We start from the raw sequence: 25,827 nt of genomic DNA, 5'->3' as shown, positions 1-25,827 counted from the left end.
ATAACCCCAACCTGGACCTTAAACAGAGAAAATATTCATTTCATTATTGACTGGCTGGCATGCAGTTGACAGCTCAAATTCAGTTTGGAAACAGAGTTTGTGAGTGATAGATTTGTGTGACTTCCAGCTAGAGGAAAACTTATGCCATTAGTCTCACGGGTGAAAAACAAGCCATTAACTTGGAGAATGCAGTGTGATCCGAGTGACATCGCAAAGACCATAGTTGTGAGATTTTGAAGCAATGCTGGAGGATTGCTTTGTAAAAAACTAACGGAAGGAGCCCCATCAAATTTTGAAGCCTGGTGGAAAGCGAAAACACGGAGAAAAAAGTTGCAGTGTATTCAGGGGAGCTGTGGCATACTTAGTGACCTCCAAAAGGAAAAATGAATCTAATTTCGACCTTGATGTGGAGGTGCTGGTTTTGGACATGACACATGACACCAATTTTCAGTCAGACAGGCTTATTGGAGAGCACAAGCTTTCGGAACACTGCCCCTTGATCAGGGAAATGACTTCACCTGAGGACTTCACCATTGTGGGCAGCACGGTGGCACAGTGGTTAGCACTGCTGCCTCACAGCGCCAGAGATCCGGGTTCAATTCCCGCCTCAGGCGACTGACTGTGTGGAGTTTGCACGTTCTCCCTGTGTCTGCGTGGGTTTCCTCCCACAGTCCAAAGATGTGCAGGTCAGGGGAATTGGCCATGCTAAATTGCCCATAGTGTTAGGTAAGGGGTAAATGTAGGCGTATGGGTGGGTTGCGCTTCGGCGGGGCGGTGTTGACTTGTTGGGCCGAAGGGCCTGTTTCCACACTGTAAAGTGATCTAAAACCCTCCGAAAGTTTGTGATTTCAAATAAACCTGTTGGCCGATAACCTGGTGTTGTGTGACCTCTCATTTAGACTTTGGAAAACAATAGTGTTGAGTCAGTCGTGCTTTCTTTACTTATGTTTCATATGAAACGATTTGGATCATATTTTATTTCACGTAATGATTATTCTTGTTTAAAAATGTGACTACTTGTGGTATAATTTATTCCAGATAATCACTAGGTGTTCAAGTTTCTGTTGACAACCATGCCAAGAATCATAATTGTAGTTAATAACGTAAAAGGCTGTGACACGATAAGGCATTATCTCACAGGAATCGCAATCTCTGTCAGCTGAAACGCTTAGTGGTTTCTATAATCTCTTTATTCAGAGATGCTGAGGTGCAGGCACAGTGTATTCGGACCACACAGATCCTTCCACCAAATCACGAACAGAAATTGAAAGCAGATTCTGATTGCTATCCATAACATGTGCAACTGACTTTGAGCAAAAAGTATTCCGGCAATTTTAATTTTGTAACCAAGAAAATTAGCTGAGGTGGTTTCTCTGCTCTCTTTTTGTCATTGAAATCTCAACCCTCTGGAATATTTTCATTTCCCCTCTTTGCTTCTTTGCTGGTGCATGATAACTGCAATTATCTCTGACCGAAGCATCTGCAGAAATTAGAGTTTATGTTTTGTTCCCAGACATGGGGTTTGATCAGTATCTCAAAATTAGAGCGTTTCACAGTTCTTTTAAGCTTGGCTCCCACTTCTACACTTGAAGATTTTTTGGCGTGCATTTTAAAATGAGCAGTTTCCGTGAACCGAATCAATGCCATCGCTTTGTTGTGAAGCTGGTGACAAAGTGGACTGGTCGTCGAAACGCCCACCTTAATATGTTGAGGAAACAAGAAGAGAATGGCTGGAGAAACTCAGCAGGTCTTGCAGCACCTGTGCTGAGACAGAGGGAGACAGAGTTAACGTTTGAAGTCCAGTAACCCTTCTTCAGAGCTAGATTCTGGATGGCGTTTTTGAAGAATGGCCAATGGACTGGCTCAGTGGTTAGCACTGCTGCCTCACAGCACCAGGGACCCAGGTTCGATTCCAGCCTTGGGTGACATTGTCTGTGTGGAGTTTGCATGTTCTCCCCCGTGTCTACATGGACTTTCTACCACAGTCCAAAGATGAGCAGGTTAGGGTGGATTGGTCATGCTAAATTGCCCACAGTGTGCAGGCTGGGTGGGTTAGCCACAGGAAATGTAGGGAGGTGGGTCTGGGTGGGATGCTCTTTGAATCCAACAAAAAAATTGGCAATAAGACTCTAATGATGACCACGTGTCTGTTGATGATTGTCAGGGAAAACTCACCTAGTTCACTTTAGGGAAGGAAATCTTCCATCCCGACCTGGTCTAGCCTACATGTGACTCCTGACCCACAGAAAAATAGTTGACTCTTAGCTGTTCTCTAGGCGATGAGGGATGGGTAATAAATACTGGCCTAGCCAGCGATGATCTCATCCTGTAAATGAATAAAGAGAAGGTAATGACCTAATGCCATCTTAAAGTCCCTGATTAAACCTCCCTCCTCCATGCGCTCAGATTCTAAACCTTGATAAAGTAGGTACTGGGACATCTAAAGCAATTTAGTACAAAGCCCAGTGAATAAAATATCAGACACATGAGAGAATGTTGCTGCTTATGGTGTAAGAACAATACATTAACACAGGAACAAGAAAGGCCATTTAGCCCCCCTTAAACTTATCCCACTATTCACTTTCATCAACTTAACTTACCCATCTTTGTTCTATAGCTTAGAATAGAAGCCCTACAGTGTGGAAGCAACCCATTCAGCCCAACAAGTCCACACTGACCCTCTGAAGACTATCCCACCCAAACCCATTACTCTACATTTACCCTTGACCAAGGGACCTAATCTACACATCTCTGAGCACTATGGCTAATTTAGCTTGGCGAATTCACCCTAATCTGCACATCTTTTGACTGTGGGAGGAAACCAGAGCACCCGGAGGAAACCCACGCAGACACAGGGAGAATGTGCAAACTCTGCACAGACAGTCACCCGAGGGTGGAATCAAACCTAGGTCCCTAGCGCTGTGAGGCAGCAGTGCTAACCACTGAACCACCATGCCGCCCTCTTGCCTAACAAAACCTAGCAATCAGTATTGACATTTTTGTTTGTCTTTTTAACCTCAATAGGTTTTGGGGTGATGGGTGAGTTCCAGATCCCTAAGCATTGAATTGCTTGGAAATAATGGCTGGTGCTGATTAAGACTTTACCGAATTAATGAAAATCAGGCAAGTGTCCATTACAAATGATGGGTGCAAAGCAGTGATGTTTATACAAACAATTGGATTCCTGGGAATAATCACATTGAACAGAATCAGTTAACCAAGGATGAGTATTCAAAGATTCCCCATGAGAAACTTTACAAAGAGCAATGGCAAATGGGAACAGATACTATAAAAGCTAACAAATAGCTGGGAGCTCTGGCCCATTAGGTGTCTTGGACAGACTACATCAGGAGGAATAAGTGTAGTTACTTTATATCTATGGGTAATCTCAGTGAGCCTGTGTAGAGTATAATGGATACATGCTAATGAGGCATACACATATTCACAGATATAGATTACATTGATAATAATATTCACATGGAAAATGTGATGTCAAGTGCAATAATTACCTTGAACGTAAACCTCAGCGTGATAACCTAAATAATCAAGGCTTTTCCAATTGCCCATTTCTAAAATTATTTCATACTTGTGACTTTTAAAAAAAGGTATTTTGTGGTGTGCATAAGTATCACTGGCCGGGCTCAGCGTTCATTGCCCTGTCCCTAGTTGCCCCTTGAGAAGGTGGGGGTGAGCTGCCATCTTGAACCGTTGCAGTCCATGTGCTGTAGTTTGACCCACAATGCCATTGGGGGAGAGACTTCCAGAAGTTTGCCTATGGTCATATGATGAATGCAAGACGTTTTCTCATCTCGGTAGACGTTTTCTCTACAAGATGAGAATGAAGTTGAGAGTCTCCTCCAAAACGTGCTCCTTGATGTCCCTAGAGGTAGGAATCTGCAATTGTATTGTGACAGCCAATTGTATTTGAGTGAGGTACGTTAACATTGTGATCCAGAAAGGCAAATGTTGGCAGAAAAATCCAAAAGCTAAGACAGTAGGAAGTATGTTTTGTGGACAGGAAGTCAATAATATACCGATCAATAACAAAAGTAGTTATTCATTTTACAGCTCAGTTTATTTTTCAATCTTTTCTGAGGGAAAAGAAAATATTGTGAGGCACAATTGGGTCTTCCTACTCCTCTACTCAACTTCAAAAGCCTTGTTTGGCCAGTCCTCAATGTTACGTTGGTTAGACCACTTTTGGAATTCTGGTCTCTTTCCTATCGGAAACTTGTGAAACTTGAAAGGGTTCAGAAAGGATTTACAAGGATGTTGCCAGGGTTGGAGGATTTGAGCTGTAGGGAGAGGCTGAACAGGCTGGGGCTGTTTTCCCTGGAGCATCAGAGGCTGAGGGGTGACCTTCTAGAGGTTAATAAAATCATGAGGGGCATGGATAGGGTAAATAGACAAGGTCTTTTCCCTGGGGTTGGGGAGTCCAAAACTAGATGGCAAAGGTTTAGAGTGAGAGGGGAGAGATATAAAAGGGACCTAAGGGGCAACTTTTTCACCCAGAGGGCGGTATGTGTATGGAATGAGCTGCCAGAGGAAGTGGTGGAGGCTGGTACAATTGGAGCATTTAAAAGGCATCTGAATGGGTATATGAATAGGAAGGGTTTGGAGGGATATGGACCAAATGCTGGCAGATGGGACTAGATTAGGTTAGGCTATTGGGTCAGCATGGATAAGTTGGACCGAAGGGTCTGTTTCTGTGCTATACAGCTCTATGACTCTGTCACTAATGATTGATAGCCCTCATTTCTACCGATGCACCTTGCTGCCTTTCACAGTCATCCTTCACCCACAGCTTTTGATGTTGGTGTCTCTCCAGTGGTGTGTGAGGCCTCTCTGGTTGCTCAGAGTCCCTGGAATGCCCTGCATCTGGTTAACCTCGAGCTTGGTAGTTCAAACCCTCCCAATTCATGTCACCCCCGTCATTGCCCCACTCCCCACAGCCCCTTCCCTGGTCAGTCCTCAGGGGTGGCTGGGGAAGCAAATGATTCGAAGACTGACTTCCGAACTAAAATTAAGGAACGTCAAAGGAGACCCCTTGTGGGATCCTAGCCTTTCCTAGACTATCCCATGGCACCTGGCAACCTTCTAGTTCTATGACACCTCCTCCGAATATTACACGTTAATGTTCAGAATCAGTCAAGCAAAATTTCAATCATCGCTGTTGTGTGAATACTGTCCCCCAAACTGAAAAGAGACCCTTTGCATTTCTACAGTATCTCCTCAATCCCCACATGCCCCATCGACGATGGATTATTTTTCAAGTTGATGAGATGATTCTCTTGTGGACAAAGCCAGTCCGTGCCCAGAAAGCTCCAGAACAGGAAGGAGACTAATAGGGTGGCAAATAAACCAAAAACTGCAGACTTGGAGGTCGGAAATCAGAACGGAAATTGCTGGGAAACACCACAAGGCTTGGCAACATCCAGGGAGGGAGACACTGAGTTAGAACAGTTGGGAAGAGGTGGTTGAGAGAGGAATGGGATTGAAGAGGGGGCAGAAGGAGTGAGTCGGATAGATGGAGACAGTGTCCAGAGACAGTGAGAGAGAGGAAATACAGAAGCAGGCAAAGAGATTGCTGATGGGTAAGCTGGGAAAGCAGGAAACGCTGAATGGGTGCTGATGGGAAGTGTTGAGTAGTTGACAATGAGTTGGCTGTGCTCAGTGCGATCATAGGGAACAGGAGTTGGGGCTGTGGGGCTCGATAATGGACATTCATGCTCTGAAAGTGTTCGACTCAATGTTGAGTCCTGAGGTACCTGAATGTATGATTCCTCCAAAAATGAATTGCGGTGATCCAATGATAAGCATCATCCTAAGCAAGGAGATGTTTTGTCACAAATCATACTGCAGGGTTTATGCAGAGTCATTGAATCACTACAATGTAGAGCCTCTCACCCAGACCCACCCTCCTTGCCTTATCCTTGTAACCCTGAATTTCCATGGCTAATCCATCCAGCATGCACGTCCCTGGACATGACACTAACCACTGAGCCAACCTTGCCTCCACATGCAAATGCCCGTCTGTCCCAATGGTGGCAGCAAGAGAGCCTGAAACCATCCTCGGCTGGCCAATGGCAGAGAGGACGAGGTGAGAAACCAATGGGGTTTCACAGGGCACCATCCCGACTCCCATCTTCAGGAGAGGGCAAGGAGCTGGGAGGGGGCACTGACCCTTGGTGAAGAGTGTTCAGGGTCGGATGGATGAATTGGTTTGAGATTCCACCCAATGCCTCATTCAGGCTCCAAACTGAGGATAATGTCTTCCCCAGACATTACCAGCTCTGCCTCAAGTCTTTCCACCTCCAGGACAACTCAGACATGTGTCTTTTGCCATTTAATAAGAACATCCCTCTGTTGTCCCAGCAATTGAAGCTCCATCTCAATGCAATTGTAGCTCAGTTGCGGTATGTTTATTGGGCCGGAATTGGAGAGGTGTAACAGGTAGAAGGGAACAGGATTGCACAGCCGCAGTTCAACTGCACTGGGACACCCACGCGTGGGTTTCATTTGGAGATCTGACTGAGGAAAGGGCGCCCACACCTCACACACTTTAACGCTCTGGCATTTTGCCTGCGTTTCAGAATCTGAGGATCCTTTTCTATTTGCCTTCCAGGCCAAAGGTAAGACCCTAACAGCAATCAGATAATAGAGTTGGCATGAGGCCAGGAGTTAATTGAACTCAAATTGTATCTGTGGTGTAAATCTTTTCCACATTTTCTTGTTTTCTCACTCCAGATGCATATTTCTTTCTTCACATCTAACGACCAACACCTCTTTGTCTCCAGCTAGTTACCCTCGCTGTTGCTCCAATTGCCTCTGTGAACTATGACCTACATTCCTGGTATGTACCTCCCTTTCATACAAGCCTGTCGTCAAAGTCAAGACTCATTGACTCATTCTCCGCTGACTGCCTACCCAGACTGTAGATCCTTCAACCTGATCACCAATCCCAATCCTCTTTAATCACCTACAGCATTTTAATTTTAAATACCAGAAGTTGGCATCTTCCAATCAGAACCTTTTGGTTTGTCTCAAAATTGCTACAGCATAGGAGGAGGCCATTTGGCCCATCATCCACTTGCCCAGTGCCAATCACCTGCCTTTTACCCACATCCCTGCACATTATTTCCATCCAAATGATCATCCGATGCCCCTTTTGGGTGCCTCCGTTGAGCCTGCTCCGCCCTCACGTTTCCAGGCCGCGCATTCCACGCTCTAACTCTTTGCTGGGTGCAAATTTTGTTTCCTTATGTCATCCTTTGCTTTATCTTTCTCATCTTTGATGCCCCACTGTGATGTAAGTGAAGAAAAAAAAAATCAAATCCTCCTGCAGCAATGTTAGACATTTCCTCCCTTACCCATCCTGCAGGACGGCTTCCAAATTTCGGAGGGTTTGAAGACGCCCCACATTAAGGGACGCAATAAGCCACTGGGGGAAAAGAGAAAAAAAGAAATGTTTCCAATGAAAGCAAGTTGCACAATGTGGTGCACACTATAAGTGAGAACAGATACCTGCCGATGAGCTTAAAGCAAGAACTTAGATGGATGATCAAGCATCGCTGATGATTTGCTGCTGTTTCCTATCCCAGTGCAGGGTAGAAATCTTCAACTGGCTTTTTGCCCATGGATTGCCAAACACATCCGACACCCATTTCATTCCAACCTTATGCAGGTTACACTCTACAGTCACCACATACCACGCAGCTAAAGGTCCCGTGAATACCGAACGACACAAAGTTATATAAGCTAACTGTCACAGTGGCTGGGATAAGGGTGAGTCGAGCGGGAAGGGTCCAGAAAGCTTTCCCCTTATGGTAATGGTTGACTTGAATGTAATTTCAAAGTTTGTTTGTTCTTGAATATTCCCAAACCACTTCTGGAGGCGATTTGCAGAGAAAATGGCAGCGAGGCTGATATTTGAAATCTGTGCTTTTGGTTTGTGGGATGATATCTTTTCTTGTTCTGTCTGTCTGTTATTCCGGGAATTTCTTTTTTTCTTCTTCCCCTCAGTTCTCTTTGCCCACGTCGCTCCACTCCAAGTTTGGCCCACCTCATCAAAAGACCTTGATGGCTATGCCACCCAAAACTCTTGGCTGAAAGGCAACTTGCTTGCTTCACATGCCTGTGCCCCTCCCAAATCCACAGGGCTATCATAAGGCCTGCTGTGTAGTGCAGTGCGGAGGGATTACTGCACTGCCAAGTGAGGTGTTCAACAGAGGACCCCTACTGGGCAGTGCTGTGGTTCGGTGGTCAGCGCTGCACAGCACGAGGGACCCGGGTTCGATTCCACCCTTGGGTGACCATCGTTTACACATTCTCCCCGTGTCTGTGTGGGTTTCCTCCCACGGTCCAAACATTCTGTGGGATTTGCAGGGTGATGGGGGTGGGTCTGGTTGGAATGCTCTGTGCAGGTTGTAGATTCGATGGGCTGAATGGCCTGCACCCACACTCTAGGGATTCTCTGTCATCGTCCTGTGGGTAAGGGGGAGGGTCCCTTGGTCAAGGGCACTCAGTGCCAGCTGGAAGGACTATATCCCCTGCCCCATCCTGACCCGAGATATCACCCCATCTAGCCTCATCGGTGATTCCAGAGAAAGGGGGTCCTGCTGGCCTTGCCAATGGTGAATGGGCACGCGATACCCAGAGTTCTCTCACCATCTGCCCAGCCAGCAAACCCAGGCCTTTCTGATTCACCCTGATTCCTGAACCCAGATTCCCCTCGGGACAATGAAGATTCCAAAAACAGAGAGCAGGCATTCTTTTGAAAAAAAAATCTCAAATTTATTTCGGATCTTTGAGGCTTCATGCTGCTAATTAAAGCGTGCACATTAAAATGTGCTAAGTCCTTTATGGACTCCTTCAGAATCTCAAAACAAATTGCAATTGAAATGTGGCAATGACTAAGATGAAGCAAACGGCAGACTCATATTTAAAGGAACAATCTGTTCTTGCTCATCTAAAAATATCCAAAAAAGTAAACATTCCCTGCTCATCTGCTGAAAATCAATTGAAGATGCTCTGAACTTGGGAAGGGTTCCTGTGTGAGATAAGGAGCAACAGACTCTCTGAATATCATTTTACGTAAGTGTCAGTTATTGTTGCTGAATCAGTCGATGAGCTTGGGTGAGATTAGCCTGATATCAGGACTCACAGCACCCACCTATTTTGTAGGGAGTCTACTCTACAACTGCCTGCGACTTTGTGATTGGGCAACACTTTGCTCAACAATCCCAAGTGTGCTACAAGAGTCAGACTAACAACCAGTTGAAGATTAACGCTCAGGGGGTCATAAACTGTAGGAGCAGTAGTAAACTATTCAGGTCATTGAGTCCACTCCAGCATTCAATGAGATCATTGTCTTGAGGAAAGGTCCCTGGACCTGAAACGTTAACTTTGATTTCTCTCTACCAGGTGCTGGGCTTTTACTGTTTTTGTTTCTGATTTACAGCATCTCCAGTCCTTTCATTTTCTTACCTATCCCTACTTGCTCAGAGAGAAGTTAAGAGTCTGGAGTCACGTGTAGGCCAGACGAAGTTGGCAGCTTCCTTTCCAATAAGCCATAAGTTGGGTATCTCCAAACAATGAACAATGGATTCATTATCATCATTAGACTTTTAATTCCAGATATCCATTGAAGTTAAATTCCATCACCTGCCATGGCAGGATTCAAACCTGGATCCCCATATTCCCTTGCTTAACAGCTCAGCGATAATACCACTCGGCCATCCCTTCAACTTAACGCTACACTAAGATCTCTCGCTTCAGCTCCCCCTCTCATTAATAAATGCCTTCAAATGAGTTGAGTTTTTTTAAAAAGCTGATCGTGATGGCGACCAGACAGTATCATTTATTGTTGTAAAAATCCATCTATTTCACACGGGAAGTAAATCTGCTAGGTGTGGGTTAAGTGTGATTTGATTACCCGGCTCGCTAAAGTAGTTCAGCAAACCGCTCAGTTGAAGAACACTCAGAAATGGGGTGCAAGTACACACCTTGCCAGCAGTGTCTTCAGCTCGTGAAAAAGGAATTTTTTTTAAAGGAAATTGCATCTTCCCAAATCTTGGTGGTCAAATTGCCCGTTATCTCTCTCTGGCCAAGCTCATACTCAATGAAGCGATGGCGGAATTCTAAACTTACCCCTGATCGACCAGTTTAGAGTTGTTGCTACACACCTCTGGAGCAGGAGGGGATTCGAATCCAGAAGTCGCAGGTCAGAGGTATGGACACTGCTCCTGCACCACAGGAGCCTGCAGTGGGATTGTAACCTGCGTTTTAGGCCAATACTTGGAAGAGATGGGGGGGGGGGGGGGGAGAAACAGATTGGCTAAACAACGGAACAACTGATCATCGGCAGCCTTCAGCAATGAATAATCTGTCCCTCGTCATGTTTTATTCATTTACTAGTAATTCAGAACATCAACGCAATGCTTCTTTCTTTCCCTCAGTTGGCCATCCTCGTACCAAGAATCTGTCTTAATGTAGAAAATTCAAAGATAAACAGAAGCTGCACAGTTATAACAGAAAGCTGGCCATCTGTAATCTGAACTACAAACAGCCCGAACTGCATAGCCTCAGTGGGGACTTATAAAGGAACCCTTTAAAAGGAATTTGCAGCTGAAATGGCTCGTTTAACAGCAATGACTTCAATATTTGTAAATACTAAATGGGCTGGGGAATACGTTCCATTCTTGCTCATTTTCCTTCAGAAGAAATAACATTTCTCGTTATCCAGCGGCTCGTGATCTGCCATTTTAAATAAGACAACTTGGGCGATTGTTTTCGTGCCAAGGAGGGAGATGAACTTAAACTCAAGCGAATCTATCTGTCCTGCCAAAGTCATCTAACTCACGTTATCTGTCCTTTTCAATTCAATTATCAGTTTGCTGCAATTCTACCAGGCTTCAGTCAGGGTGGCACTTTGGCTCAGTGGTTAGCACTGCGGCCTCACAGCGCCAGAGACCTGGGTTCAATTCCCGCCTCAGGCGACTGTCTGTGTGGAGTTTGCAAGTTCTCCCCGTGTCTGCGTGGGTTTCCTCCAGACGCTCCGGTTTCCTCCCACAGTCCAAAGATGTGCAGGTTAGGTGAATTGGCCATGCTAAATTGCCCATAGTGTTAGGTAAGGGGTAAATGTATGGGTGGGTTACGCTTCGGCAGGCCGGTGTGGACTTGTTGGGCTGAAGGGCCTGTTTCCACACTGTAAGTAATCTAATGTGCAGCTTAGACCAGGGATGTGCAGGCTAGGTGGGTTAGCCATAGGTAAATGCAGGGTTACGGAGATTGAGTTGGCTGCTGTCTGGAGGGTTAGTGTAGACTTGAATGGGCTGAAAGGCCTGTTTCCACACTGTAGGGATTCTAAACAGGAGTATTGGGTCCCTTATCGAGTCCCTACACTCGATAAGGGAATGTGTTTACATGGGAAACAGTTCAATGAAGGTTCACCAGATCAATTCCAGCAGCAGAAGGGCTTGCCTTATGAGGAGAGATTGAACAGTTTAGGCTGATACTGTCTCTGGAATTGTGAAGAACAGGAGGAGATCTGATTTCAGACAATAAAGGAGATTGATAAAGTAGACCAAGAGAGGATGTCCCTCCTTCTGGTATACTCCAGGTCAAGAGAACATAACTTTAGGATAATGGGTGGCAGATTCCAAACAGCGATGAGTTCTGAATCCCTTCTATCAGAATGTCATGAATCTGTGGAATTCACTCCCTCAGAGTGCAGTCGGACATTGAGTAAATTGAAGGGGGAGATAGACAGATTTTTAATTAGTAATGGGTTAAAGGATTATGGGGAACAGGCTAGCAAATGGAGTTGACACCTAGGTGAGATCAGAGTCTAGATCAGAGTGGTGCTGGAAAAGCACAGCAGGTCAGGCAGCATCCGAGGAGCAGGAAAATCAACGTTTCGGGCAAAAGCCCTTCATCAGGAATTGAGGCAGGGTGTAGGCAGAGTGGAGAGATACCTAGTTTACCTAGTTTTTACCAAGATGAGATCAGCCTCGTTCGTATTGAATGGTGGAGCAGGCCCGAGGGGCCGAATGGCCTCCTCCTGCTCCTAGTTCTTCTGTAGTAGTAGTGAGGGCATTTGTGTAAGTGACCCAGACCTCCCTTGTTCCGCCATGTTTGTTCTACAGACCTCAGCACCCATCTTTTAGCTGCCTGACTGTTTCGATTCAACTCAATTCTCCCCAGAGCAGAAAAGGCTAAGGGGGAAATTTAATGGAGGCATTCAAAATTATGAAGGGGGGGGTGGGTTACATTAAAATACAGAGGGAGGAATTGCTTGCACCAACAGGCGTTCCCATTGCTAGCAACCACAGAGAAAAAAGCACAAGGACTGGTGGGAAAGTTGAGAAGACATTTTGCATACAGTGAGGCGATAGAGTGGTGGGAGTAGACTCAGTGAGAACTTTCAAGCAGAAATCCCATAAAGATTTTGAGAGGAACCATTGCAGGGCTAAGTGGGAAGGGGTGGGAAGTTGGATTCCTTGGGTAGCTGTTAATGAGTGGGCAGAGACTTGATGGCCAGGATGGTCTCCTCCTGTCTTGTCATTACTATTTCTATAAACGTCAAAGCTGGGTGGAAGGTGTGAGTTAAAATTGGGTGCTAGCGGGGCTCAGGTTATGACTGTGTGCTGAAATTCCAGCCGATTCTCCCTGTATCCCATCCCCAGATGTTGTATTCTCCCAGTCGCTGTAGTCCTGGCAGCCTTACCTGGATGGACTATAAGACCGTAAGATAACGGAGCAGAAAGAGGCCATTCAGCCCTTCCTGTCTGCTCCACCATTCATCTATATGTTTCATCATATCATCATAGTGTTTTACCATAACATCATGGTGTTTCCCAACCCCATTCTCCTGTCTTCTCCCTTTACAAATCATGAACCTTGTTATAGACCAGGCCGGACCCCTTCAAACATTTGAAGAAAGTAGCCCAGACCCTAACTTTCCTAATTGCTTTGAGCAGGTGTAGAGTGGATATTCCAGGAGCGATACAGTTGTTCAAAAACCCTCTGTTTTAAACAAAACCGAAATTATTTACAGAATGCCAAATGAAACACAAACAAAAGAGAACAGAATACAGAATAATTTAACTTATCTGAAAACCCAACAGACTATCCCAACTTAATGTTGCGAACTCTGGCAATAATCCCCATAAACACCCCTTGGCAAAAGAAGTAAATTCAAATACAGGAGAGAGAGAGAGAGAGAGAGAGAGAGATGGTAGAGTGATTCAGCATGGAACCTTCTTCCATGTAGCTGTTTTCTTTTGGATTCCCCAGCTAACAACTGAGCAGCAGCCCTGAACAGCCAGACTGCTAAGCCTAAACCAAATCAGAGAAAAGCTGAGCTAGGAGAACTGGCTGCTCCCCTTTCATTTGCAAGTTTTTTTTAATTTAAAAGCTTCTTCAAACAAGTGAAGGCAGACGAAACAGAGCCTCTGTCTTTTACAACCCCTCTGAAGAAAAGCCCAAGGACAACCTAACCTTGTCAAAGGAGCAGCATTGTCACAGCCTATCTCTCGCTGTTATAAACACACTCAATGACTTGGCCTCCATAGCCCACTGCAGCATTGAGTTCCACAGAACACTACCATCCAGCTGATGAAATCCCTCTTCATGTCAGTTCTAAACAGTTCTAAACTTCACTCTGAGGCTGTGCCCTTGGGGCCTAGTCTCTCCTACTGGTGGAAACATCTTCACCACGTCCACTCTATCCAACCCCTCAGTTTGGAGTGGAATTCTAAAAGTATTGGGACTCTTGCTTTTTATGATAAAGGCAGTCCCTGGGTTGTGTTCTGCAGGTTCTGTTCTGCAGTCCATTTGGAGACAATTTATTCACAAGTTGGAACACAATACAGGACAGCGTTGTTCCTAAGTACAGGAAATGATTGATTTTTTATTCATTCAAAGAATGTGAGTATCACTGCATATATTGCCCCATCCCTAATTGCCCAGAGGGCAGTTAAGAGTCAACCGCCTTGTTGTGGGTCTGGAGTCACATGTAGGCCAGACCAGGTAAGGATGGCAACTTCCTTCCCTAAAGGACATGAGTAAACCAGATGGGTTTTCAACCAGCAGTGATCATCTTTAAATTTTTATGCTGGATTTTTATTGAATATGAATTGCCCAATGATCCATGGCAGATTCGACCCCAGGTCCCCATTACCCTGGTCTCTGGATTAATAGTCTAACAATTAAACCATTAGGCCATCAGCTCCAAATCCTATACCTGGTCGGTAAATTTTGAAAACCATATGTGGGATTTTTAAAATACGGGCATTCTTCATTCAGATATCCATAAATTGGGGACCCCCTGTGTACATTTGTGATCCAGATTTTGGTGTTCAAAGGCCAATTTCAAACTTTCCAGGTGATGCAAACCTTGAAAGTATTGAAACTGCAGGGAGGGTGGTGTAGAGTTTCAAGAGGACTGACTAATCAGTGGAATGGGCTGTGAGGAGGTGGATGAATTTCAGTGTGGGGAAGACATGTTGGGGCACCATAGTGTGAGGGTGGGGCACAGCATGGTTGGGTTGACAGCACACTGTGGTGGTGGGGGAGGGAAGGGATAATGGGGGCACAGTGCCCCAGTAGTTAGCACCGCTGCCTCACAGTGCCAGGGACCCAGGTTCGATTCCACCCTCAGCCCGTGTGGAGTTTGAACGTTGTCCCTGTGTCTGCGTGGGTTTCTTCCAGATGCTCCTGTCACAGTTCAAGGGTGTGTAGGTTAGGGTGGATTGGCCGTGCTAAATTACATTAGTTTAGATTCCCTACAGTGTGGAAACAGGCCCTTCGGCCCAACAAGTCCACACTTACCCTCTGAAGAACAACCCAACCAGACCCATTTCCTGCTGACTAATGTACCTATGGACAATTTAGCACCACCAATTCTCCTCATCTGCACATCTTTGGACAGTGGGAAGAAACCAGAGCACCCGGAGCAAACCCACACAGACACGGGGAGAATGTGCAAACTCCATACAGACAGTCGCCCGAGGCTGGAATCGAACCTGGGACCCTGGTGCTGTGAGGCCACAGTGCTAACCACTGAGCCACCAGGACCCAATGTGTACAGAGGCGTGCAGGATAGGTGGACTAACCATGGGAAATGCAGGGTTGCAAGGTAGAGAGGTGGGTGCAATGCTGTTTGGAGGGGCAGTCTGTGTGGACTCAATGGGCCGATAGGAATTCTAAGAGGTTGGTTCTATAATTGTGAGCACAAACATTTTAGTACAATAAACATGGAGAGACAATACAAAATAAAGAGAAGTATTCCAAAGCATGTGCAGTAGCAGTTGCCCATAAGTTACTGAAGGTGGTTGGTCATGAAGAAGTACATAAAAAAGCATACATTATTGTAGGCTTCATTAATAGGGGCATAGAGTACAGCGACAGCGAGATTATACTGAATTCACATAAGACAACAGTTAGACTTCAGATTGACTATTACGTACAATGCAATCGAGCCCCAGACGTTAAGGAGGATATGAAGGCATTGGAGAGTGAATACTTTCTTTGGAGAATCCAAGGCTGAGATCTGATAGAGGCTGAGACAGGATTAGATAGAGACAGAGGCAGGATCTCATAGAGGCTGAAAGGAGATCTCATAGAGGCTGAAAGGAGATCTCATAGAGGCTGAGACAGGATCTGATAGAGGCTGAGACAGGATCTGATAGAGACAGAGGCAGGATCTCATAGAGACTGAGAGGAGATCTCATAGAGGCTAAGATAGGATCTGATAGAGACAGAGGCAGGATCTCATAGACACTGAGAGGAGATCTCATAGATGCTGAGAGGATATCTGATAAAGACTGAGAGGGGATGTGATAGAGACTGAGACAGGGTCTGACAGAGACTGAGAGGGGATCTGATAGAGACAGAGGGGATCGGATAGACACTGAGAGGGAATCAGATAGACACTGTGCGGGGATCTGATAGAGGCTGAGAGGAGATCTGTTACAGGCTGAGACAGGATGTGATAGAGGCTGAGAGGGGATCAGTTGGAGACTGACAGGGGATCTCATAGAGGCTGGAAGGGGATCTGATTGACACTGAGAGGGGATCTGATAGAGACTGAGAGGGGATCGGATAGTGGCTGAGACACGATCTGAAAGAGGCTGAGTGGAGATCGGCTAGAGACCTGATAGAGCCTGAGAGGGGTTCTGATAAACATTGAGAGGAGATCTGTTAGAGGATGAGAGGGGATATGTTAGAGGCTGAGAGGGGATTGGACAGAGACTGAGAGGAGATCTGATAGAGGCTGAGACAGGATCTGATAGAGGCTGAGAGGGGATCTGATAGAGACTGAGACAGGATCTCTTGGAGACTGAGAGGGGATCGGATAGAGGTTGAGAGGGGATCTGTTAGAGACTGAGAGGGGATCGGATAGAGGTTGAGACAGCATCTGACAGAGACTGAGAGGAAATCTGATAGAGACTGAGAGGGGATCTGTCAGACACTGGAGGGGATCTGACAGATTCTGAGAGAGGATCTGACAGATTCTGAGAGAGGATCTGATAGAGGCTGAGAGGGATTCTAAGAGGTTGAGTGGGGATCTGATAGAGGCTGAGGCAGCATCTGACAGAGACTGAGAGAAAATCTGATAGGGGCTGAGAGAGGATCTGATAGAGTCTGAGAGGGGATCTGATAGAGACTGAGAGGGGATCGAATAGAGGCTGAGAGGAGATCTGATAGGGGCTGAGACAGGATCTCTTGGACACCGAGAGGGGATCGGATAGAGGTTGAGACAGCATCTGACAGAGACTGAGAGGGGACGTGACAAAGGTTGAGAGGGGATCTGATAGACCCTGAGTGGGGATTTGATAGAGGCTGAGACAGGATCTGACAGACACCGAGAGGGGATCTGATAGAGACTGAGAGGGAATATGATAGACGCTGAGAGGATATCTGATCGAGACTAAGTGTGGAACTGATAGAGGCTGAGAGGGATTTGATAGTGTTTGAGAGGAGATCTGATATAGGCTGAGACAGGATCTGTCAGACACTGAGGGGAGATCTGATAGAGACTGAGAGGAGATCTGATAGAGTCTGAGAGGGAATATGATTGAGGCTGAGACATGATCTGACAGAGACTGAGAGAGGATCTGATAGAGACTGAGAGGAGATCTGATAGAGACTAAGACAGGATCTGATAGAGACTGAGAGGGGATCTGATAGGGGCTGAGACGGAATCTGAGAGAGACAGAGTGGAGTTCTGACAGAGGCTGAGAGGGGATCTGATAGAGTCTGAGACAGGATCTGACAGAGACTGAGAGGAGGTCTGATAGGGGCTGAGACAGGATCTGATAGAGACAGAGAGGATATCTAATAGACACTGAGAGCGGATCTGATAGAGGCTGAGAGGGGATCTAATAGAGGCTGAGACAGGATATGATAGAGGCTGAGAGGAGATCTGATAGACACTGAGAAGGGGATCTGATAGAGACTGAGAGGGGATCGGATAGAGACTGAGAGGGGATCTGATAGAGACTGAGAGGGGATCGGATAGAGACTGAGAGGGGATCTGATAGAGGCTGAGAGGGGATCTGATAGAGACTGAGAGGGGATCGGATAGAGACTGAGAGGGGCTCTGATAGAGACTGAGAGGGGATCGGATAGAGACTGAGAGGGGATCTGATAGAGACTGAGAGGGGATCGGATAGAGACTGAGAGGGGATCCAATAGAGGTTTTCAAAAGCATGATGTACCTGGGTCAAAAAGATAGGGAAGAACAGTTCCCACTTTTAGTCGGATTGTGAGCTGGACGGCACAGTTTTAAAGTGCGTCACCAATGAAGTAACACCTTCCCTTCAGTGAGTGGGTGAGGCCTGGATCACACTACCTGGGAGTGCAGTGTGGGCAGGTTCAATTGAAGAGGGTTATTTACACAGGAACAACAGGCGACGATACTGAAACAAGGGAGAGGATTGGCACAGGAGGCATCATGCAAGGAAAGCTGGTGTAGTCATGGTGGGCTGAACACTGTCGCGAAATTCTGAGATTCCGTAACTCTGAAATGGCCGAGCAAGTCAGTCAGTTCCATTCAAGAAGGTAAGTTAGCCCACCTTCTCAAGGGCAAGTAGGGATTCACAGAAAGCACTGGCCTCCCCTCCAATTCTCTCATTTCATAATCTCTGCGGCGTGGGATCAGGCTGGGTGATCCACACTGACCCTTCAAAGGCCAACCCACCCAGACCCATCCCGTGATCCTGCATCTCTCATCGCTAACCCGCCTTGCCTGCACATCCCTGGGCACTATGGGTAACTTCCCATGGCCAGTCCACCCTAACCTGCACATCCCTGAACACTATGGGTAATTTAGCACAGCCAATCCACCCTAACCTGCACATCCCTGATCACTATGGGGCAATTCCCCATGGCTAATCCACCCTAACCTGCATATCCCTGAACACTATGCACAATTTAGAATGGCCAGTCCACCCTAACCTGCACATCCCTGAACAGTATGGGTAATTTAGAATGGCCAGTCCACCCTAACCTACACATCCCTGGACTATCCCTGGAAACCAGATCACACCCACACAGCCACAGGGAAAAATGTACAAACTCCACATAGATAGGGTGGAATCGAACCCCGGTCCCTGGTGCTGGGAGTCAGCAGTGCTAACCACTAAGCCACCGAGTCACCTTTGAGTGAATGATATAGAAAACCTGACTTGAACATATCTCAGAATGTCTGTTTGCCCTGCATTTGTTATTGATATTCAAACCCATTGATATGGCTTTGTCCAAATTTTGACTGAAAGTGCTTCAATGAGTTTGCAGCATATTTGATGGGCAGTGATGGAACAACAAAATGCCCATTAAAAATGGGCACGTTAAAAATGAGAAGTGCACACTAGAACAATCCTAACACTGCCTGTTGTTGGGATTATGTCTCTGAGTTATTTTGCCAAGTCCTGGCATTATAAGCATGAACCCCTGATCAGCTGTTGTGCAGAACAGTCACATCCGATTCAAAACATTAGTTCCGTGTTTCTCTCCCACTGCAGATGCTGCCAGACCCTGCTGAGCTTCTCCAGAATTTTCTGTGTTCACTTCAGTTCTCCAACGTCTGAAGTGTTTTGCTTTTACCTGACAATGTGCGACTTGAAAAAAAGGGAGTGTGGATTTAGTGCCTGGTCACTTTAGCTTTGTGTCACGGGCAGTAAAAGAGCTGGTTTCTGTGTAAAAAAAAAACAAACCATTTGCCCAACAAACTTCCATCGCCCACTTGCATATCTGTTTGTGCATTCAGATCTGTGCAATACTGAGGCGGTCTTGTCAAGTGGCCTACAATTAGTGGAACTGAACTTTAAGGATAATTCATTACTGTAGAGTCTGGCTTTGAGAGACTGTAGGCGTTTTAAACTAAACAATATTAAGTAGCCATTTCCCAACATCCCTTTACCACTCTTTTTTTTTGTTATTTAGTGACTCTTTCTAATCAGCAGAAATTACAGTTTTGCTTCGAGATGATTATTACTGGTGGTGGTTTTACATAAAATACAGTTGATCCTCTGTACATCGACAGCCAGGTTCTGTGCCATTTTAATTATGTAATGTGCAGCCCTTCTATTTTCTCTTTCAGGGTATGTTTTTGAAGCAATTAGAATTTTAATAGGATATTTTCAATTGCAATAGCCCCATCATTTCCTTCAAGTCATTTTCTCATAATAACAAGTGTTGAAGTGAATGTATTAGAAACTGCATGGCTCTCTCAATCTTTCTGGGTCTGTTATTGATGTGCAAATGGTTCATAGAGTTCACTTCTGAGTTTTAATTTAAAGATTTCCCTTCCCTTCATGTTCCTGAGCTTTAGGGCAGGCAATCCTATCTAACCGCCCCTCCCCCCCCTCCAACAATCCCCTCTCTCCATCACCCCCACTCCCAGTCGCCACCACTAATGGCTCAGCAAAGATTTATCCTTTGATACAAGAAATTGGAAGTGCAGAACAAAGCTGGGACAGACTCCCCAAGCCCCATCGTTCATGTACATTGGTTCTCTACAGCTCTTAGAATGGTGGAGCAAATAGGAAAGCCGTTCAGCCCATTTTGTTTGAGTTGATTCTTTGAAAAGCTATCCACTAGCCTCACCCTTTCCTCATTGTCCTGCAATGTTTTGTTTTCAAGGATGTAAGCAACTTCCATTTTGCCAAGGTGCTTGACATCTAACTTTCATTTAAACTCCCATCTTTGAGACAATCTGCCTTTATCAACTTTTCCCATAAAAATATCAGCTTGGATATTCCTTTCAAGTTTAATTTTTGGTCATTATCTACTTGAATCTTCCGGTAGCAGGCTTATTTACTAGGGATAGACTTGAAGCAAAGGTTCATTTCATCCAGACCATATTAACCTAGAAATTAAGCAGTACAGCACTAGCTTATGTACAGTTCATGCATTTGTTTGGAATTGTCTAATTTAATGGCGGTTAACCAGCTTAAACTAACAGATTAATGTCTCAGTTATGCTGATGCATGATTACAGATCTTATGTTTCAGCAGTGAACATTACACAATGTTGTAGGCTTTCATTTTCATAAACTTTATTCAGGCCTTCATTTATTTTCCTCCTTTCAACATTGAAAATTGTAATACTCCTCTAATTTTCCAAATGGAATTTATCATTTTTTTATCTTCGGAATTAATTCAGGTCTTTTTTTTATCATGAGGACGAGTTGAAGAGGAATTTCCATAAACTTTTAACTAGTGACGTCTCATACAGCCGGCCATTAATTCAGAGTCGTTTAGTTTAAATGATTTAATAGTTTGTAGCTGTAAATTCTTGCTTTGTTGACTCGGTTCCAGTTGATGTTTAAATTTGCTTTTGTTTGGCACCTTTCATCCTGTCAGGATGCCCGGAAGTGCATTACAGGTGAAGTATTTAGAAAGCAGGAAATAGTAACAGCTCTTTTGCATGTAGTAAGGTCCTTCAATCAGGGATGAGATAACAGCCTGATGAAAGTTGTGTTTGAGTCATTGACGGATATCACTTGACTTAAAATGCCAGTGAAAACCTTCAAAATTCTTCAAAACTGTGTACTGGGATCTTCTACATCCATTGCAGAGAGCTGATGGGGTCACCCCATTGTGTAATTTGAACTGCTAAAATCATTTAGAGCTCTTTTCATGTGACCATTAACTTATCAGGAGTAGACGTGGTTGGTGTGAATGAAAGAGGTCAACTTTGAGACTAAGTTGGTGACAGCAGTGAGAGCCCCTGACTATTGGGGAGGGTGGGGAAGTGAGCTGACAAACAGGGACTTATCACTGCAACTTCATGGGTATGGAGTTGGATTGGAGAATTATAAGAAGTTAAAATGAAATATTTTGTGTGCCCAGATTTTGAACTAAAGAAAGATAATTGTGGAAAACCTATAATGCCTGCTAATCTTTCAGCTCATATTGGATGTGCTTTGTACTGTCAGTGGCAATGATCCAAGACACAACCTGCCATAATGACTTCCAACTCTACAACAGCGAGCAATATCTGAGGTTCTGAAGGGAACATGTGAAACTATTGACAACACAGAGCGCTTTAGGGAACATCTCCGGGACACCCGCACCAACCAACCACACCGCCCCGTGGCTCAACATTTCAACTCCCCCTCCCATTCTGCCGAGGACATGGAGGTCCTGGGCCTCCTTCACCGCTGCTCCCTCACCACCAGACACCTGGAGGAAGAACGCCTCATCTTCCGCCTCGGAACACTTCAACCCCAGGGCATCAATGTGGACTTCAACAGTTTCCTCATTTCCCCTTCCCCCACCTCATCCTCGTTCCAAACTTCCAGCTCAGCACTGTCCCCATGACTTGTCCGGACCTGTCCTACCTGACTATCTCCTTTTCCACCTATCCACTCCACTCTCTCCTCCCTGACCTATCACCTTCATCCCCTCTCCCACTCACCTATTGTACTCTATGCTAGTTTCTCCCCACCCCCATCCTCCTCTAGCTTATCTCTCCACGCTTCAGGCTCACTGCCTTTATTCCTGATGAAGGACTTTTGCCCGAAACGTCGATTTTGCTGCTCCTTGGATGCTGCCTGAACTGCTGTGCTCTTCCAGCTCCACTAATCCAGAACTCCCAGCTAATTTGACTTTACTCTCATTTCATCATGTGCTCAATTTAAATTCGGGGGGAAAATGGTGGAGTAGTGTCAATATCATTGGACTAGTAATCAAGAACTTCAGGCTATTGATTTAGGGAACAAACATCTTACCATGAAAGATAATGAAATCTAAATTCAATGAAAATCTTGACTAAAAAGTCATAATGGTGACTTCTGGAAACATTGTTTAACTATTGCTAAAATCCTGGGAATCTGGTCCAACCACGTCCTTTGGGGAAGGGAAATGTGCTGTCCTTATCCGGTCTGACACACACTTGACTCCAGACCCACAGCGATGTAGTTGACTCAAAATTTCCCTCTGAAAGGGCAATTAGAGGTAGGCAGTAAATGATGGCATTAGCAACAACACTAAATCCTAGTGACAAATGAAAACAAACCTTCAACAGCATTTTGGGATGCCCTGAATTTGTGAAAACTTATTTATTAGTGTGAAGGGAAATTATATTTAGAAATATTGGTAAATGTCTAAATATTAATTTACTATAAAAATTTTCTATCAATCATGAATATATTTTACAGTTGAACTGGGTTCAGACTTTCTACCTTTAAAATTAGAAGGTGATCATTGAGTGGAATATAACAAAAATGCCTTTAAGTTTCTTTAAAAATCAGGATACAACAAGCAAGAAATAATGACGTTACAAAAGTGGCAAAAATACCAGAAAAAGGTTCTTGTGGTGGCTTGGAGACAGGCAAAATAATATTTTATTAAAAGGTAAACAAAGTGAAAAATGGCAAAGTCGTAATCTATTTTGAAATGAAGTAATAAATGTCAAGGTCATATTTTATTATGAAAATCAAGTAATAATTGGCAACATTATACTCTGTTAAATAAACACAGTAACAAATGGCAAACAAACATTTTATTCATAAATAAACGAGTAAAGAGTAAAGTAATATGCTACTGTTAAATTAATTAAAATTGGCGAAATAACGTTTTATTATGAAAAAAGTAATAACTGGCAAAAGTATTAAATAAACAAATTAACAAATGACAAAGTAACATTTTATTTATAAATAAACGAATAAATTGCAAAGTAATATGCTACTGCTAAATTAAATAATAAGTGGCAATGCAATCTTTTATTATGGAGTAAAATTACAATTGGCAAAATTATTAAATAGACAAAATAACAAATGGCAAATGAATATTTTATTTACAAATTAACGAGTAAATTGCATAGTAATGCGTTACTGGCAATTTAAATAATCAATGGAACAATAATATTCTATTAAATAAATAAATGAATGAATAAAAATATAATATTTTAATTTAGACATTTGTAACATCAGGATATGTCTAAAGAAATGAAATACTTTTCTAGAGTATTTTGAACAAAGAAAACGTAGAATTGAAAGATAAAACTAAAATGCAGTCCCTTAATTCACAAAGTTCAAATTTAAATGCTGCCATTACATGTAAACATTGCTTTTCTTTTGTATAAAAAAAACGAATTCTTAATTGGAGTAAGTTTGATGTTGACACCGATTTGGTTGAAATTCTAAACAGCAGACTGTCCTGTAAAACCAAGTGGTAAAACCAGCATACCATTCCTGAATGTTGGACATAATATATACGAGCAATCGAAGAATAAAAAGTCTGAATCTATCTTTATAATTTGTGTAGTCCCATACCTTCCCCCCGGGTTACAATCTGAGCAATTGTCTTGTCAAAGAGATGAAATCGTTCAGCAAGCAAATGGGGAATGTCAGGCGCAGCGTTCGGTAAATACAGTCAGTCACTGCTCCCCATTGGACTTTATTCCCAGGGATTGACATACATCTAGAGCAGGGACTTTTAGGAACATATCTCCGTTCAGGTTTTACAAACAAGGCTTTTACAAACAATGCTGATCCGGCTCAAACACGCGCTGTGCTGCCAACAGAGTTAGTTCCACTTACTCACAAAGAAACTATTTCGACCAAATTCGTTCCCGTTTCCACGCTGGGATCTTTCTCAAGTGGAGCCCTCGGTGGTGGGGGTGAGGTGGGGGGTGGGGGGAGATGTTATGTCCGCCTGAAATGTTCAGCCTTTCTCCTGCTCCGAACTCTCAGTAAGTCACTCCAGGTTCCAGTCAGACACAGAGAGAGAGAGAGAGAGAGAGGGGGGGGGGGGGGGGGAACGATGCGACTGTTAGACAATACTGGACCCTGCTGCAATCTCGCCGTCCCCTTCCTACTGCCCGTTTAAAGAGGGGCTGGGACGATCCACGCTTCACTGCGTGTCTGTTTCTGTATATTTGGAAGGTTTGAATGCCCCCTTAATAATCCGGATCGAACCCAATCACAGCCCGGAGAAACCAGACCCGACAATTAATTTCGAGATGTCCAAGTGAGCCCAATATTCTAATGTAGATCAGGTTATTAAAACGACCTGAAAGACACGATCGCCTTTAATGGACCAGTTTAGATTTACTTGAATTAGTTTTGAACGCTTGTACTAAAATTTTGTCTATAAATACCCATTTTGACCATCACCAAGAGAAATTGATGGGGGAAAAAAAATCAGCTGTTAGACCTGCTGAGTTTTTCCAGCACTTTCTATCTCTGGTTTATAATATTAATGCACTGGACGCCACCCCCAGTGTGTGTGTATATATACACGTACAGAGTTAAAGCCTCATCTAAATGTTGATCCCATATTTAGATTTTACATGGGTCTATGAACCTGCCATTAGATCTAATGGAGCTGTCTCACATATTACACGGATACCATTCGGTCTCATTTTAAAATGACTGTGATTTATCCGAGATCCTGCACTGACCTCACAAAATGATTCCCCCGGTATTTCCACAGGAAACAACCCCACACAGATACACACTCAGACTCAAATGCATAGGGTAGAGAGTTGGGGGGAACGGGTCTGGGTGAGATGTTCTTTGGAGGGGCGCTGTGGACTCGATGGGCTGAATGGCCTACTTCCACACTGTAGGGATTCTATGATTCTAAAGACACACACACACACATAGAGACTGACACACAGACACTCATACAGACACACACAAACTGACTCACATACAGACACACACACCGCTGGAACACACTGACCCCCCCATCCCCAATACTGACCCATTCTTCCAGGCACCCTCTTTAATCTAATCCGAATGTACCTCATCAATTGAGAATCCCAATAAAATGTTTCACCTCTCACCTCTATGCTGTTCTCTAAGAGGCTTCTCGTTTTATCACCTCTTCTGGCTCGCTCTGGAGCTCACTGTCTCTCACTCTCTTTCTCTCTGAAGGCACTAGATAAATGCAGTTGGAAGGAGTGGAGGGGAGGAGTGGAGGGGTGAGTGGTTGGGGGGTACTTCTGTGTAAGAACCAGAGGCTGCCACTTGTGGTCAATTTCCTGTCAGTTTCACTTGTCATTATCAGTCCACCTCTCGCCCTCCACCTCACCTCTCATTCTCTCTCTCTCCCTTTTTCGCTTCTTCTTCTCCCCTTCTCCCCCCCCACCACCCCTGCCACCCTCCCGCTCCCTCCTCTCTCTCCTCCTTTCCATCTCTGCACTCACTCCCCCTTTCTATCGTCTTTCCCACTTCCCATCCCCCACATTCTCCACCTCCTCCCTCCATTTCTCCTCTCATCTCTCACTCCCTCTCTCCCTCTCTGCACCCTCTCTCTTACCCCTTTCTCTCCTCTTCTCCCTCTTTCCACTCTTTCTCTAGCCCTGCTC

This window comes from Chiloscyllium punctatum, chromosome 46 (genome assembly GCF_047496795.1).
Source record: "Chiloscyllium punctatum isolate Juve2018m chromosome 46, sChiPun1.3, whole genome shotgun sequence".
In the NCBI taxonomy this organism is placed as follows: Eukaryota; Metazoa; Chordata; class Chondrichthyes; order Orectolobiformes; family Hemiscylliidae; genus Chiloscyllium; species Chiloscyllium punctatum.
The sequence above is the reverse complement of the archived record's forward strand: the minus strand, read 5'-3'. Positions refer to the sequence as shown.